We start from the raw sequence: 1,001 nt of genomic DNA, 5'->3' as shown, positions 1-1,001 counted from the left end.
TTTGAGACTGGGTTTCTCTACGTAACAGCACTGGCTGTCCTGGAGCCCACTTTGTAAACCAAGCTGGCCTGGAACTCACAGAGATCCGCCTGCCTTTGCCTCCCAAGTGCTGGAGTTAAAGGTATGCGCCACTACTGCCATCTGAGGCTGGCTTCTAAGCCAAAGCGATTGCTGCTGGATGTGGTGGTGTTTGCCTTTAGTCTTTGCCCCCTGGAAACAGAAGCTGGTAGATGGATCTCTATGAGTTCCTAGACAGCCTGATCTACATAGTGAGTTCTTGTATAACCTGGGTTGTATAGAAAAACCCTGTCTAAAAAAGAGCTGGCAAAATGGCTCAGCAGTTAAGGGCACTCTTGCTCTTGCACAGGACACTGGTGTGGATCTCAGCACCCACATCACGACTCCTAACACCCACAACTCAAGTTCTAAGGGATTTCACAGCCTCCTCTCAACTCTGCAGGCATCAGGCGTGCATGTGGCACACATACGTGCACGAAGGGAAAACACTTACAAGTCTTGCAGGCAGCTTTGCTTAACGGAAGGGATGCAATTTTACATCTTTATGGGTAGAGCATCAGGGACCTACTGGGAAAGAAGGAAGTGGTGAGGATATCTTTGGAGGCTGGCTACCACACTGAACTCTGGGGCATTCCAGATTAGAGAACAGAAAAGCAAAAAGTGCTAACACGTCAATGGGAAGAAGCAGCTGAGCGAGAGAGCAAGCGGATGGGTAAGGGCTGAGCTCTTCGGCCGGCACTTGAAGCATTCAGCCTGTGTGTTTCCTCTGTGGCTTTCCTAGAGGAACAGGCAGTGCTAGAAGGCGAGCTGCTGTGTTGCGGTCTGGGACTGAGTGTGTTTCAGGAGCCGAGTGCTAGCCCTCCCAGTGGAAGTGAGGACCAGACCTGCAGTTTCAAGGTCTGGCAACTTGTTTTTTCAACGCTTCTTTTTTTTTCCTTTCTTTTTTTCATCCTTTTTTTTTATATTTAAAACTTTTTTTTTTT

General features: G+C 48.5%; 1 protein-coding gene across 1 annotated transcript in view; it reads left to right on the top strand.

The window, feature by feature from the left end:
* Positions 1 to 1,001, top strand: part of Adap2 (ArfGAP with dual PH domains 2) — a 28,530-nt gene that overhangs the window by 11,488 nt on the left and 16,041 nt on the right. The gene's annotated exons all lie outside the window — the stretch shown is intronic.

Source organism: Microtus ochrogaster, chromosome 7 (assembly GCF_000317375.1).
Source record: "Microtus ochrogaster isolate Prairie Vole_2 chromosome 7, MicOch1.0, whole genome shotgun sequence".
Lineage (NCBI taxonomy): Eukaryota > Metazoa > Chordata > Mammalia > Rodentia > Cricetidae > Microtus > Microtus ochrogaster.
The sequence above is the reverse complement of the archived record's forward strand: the minus strand, read 5'-3'. Positions and strand labels throughout refer to the sequence as shown.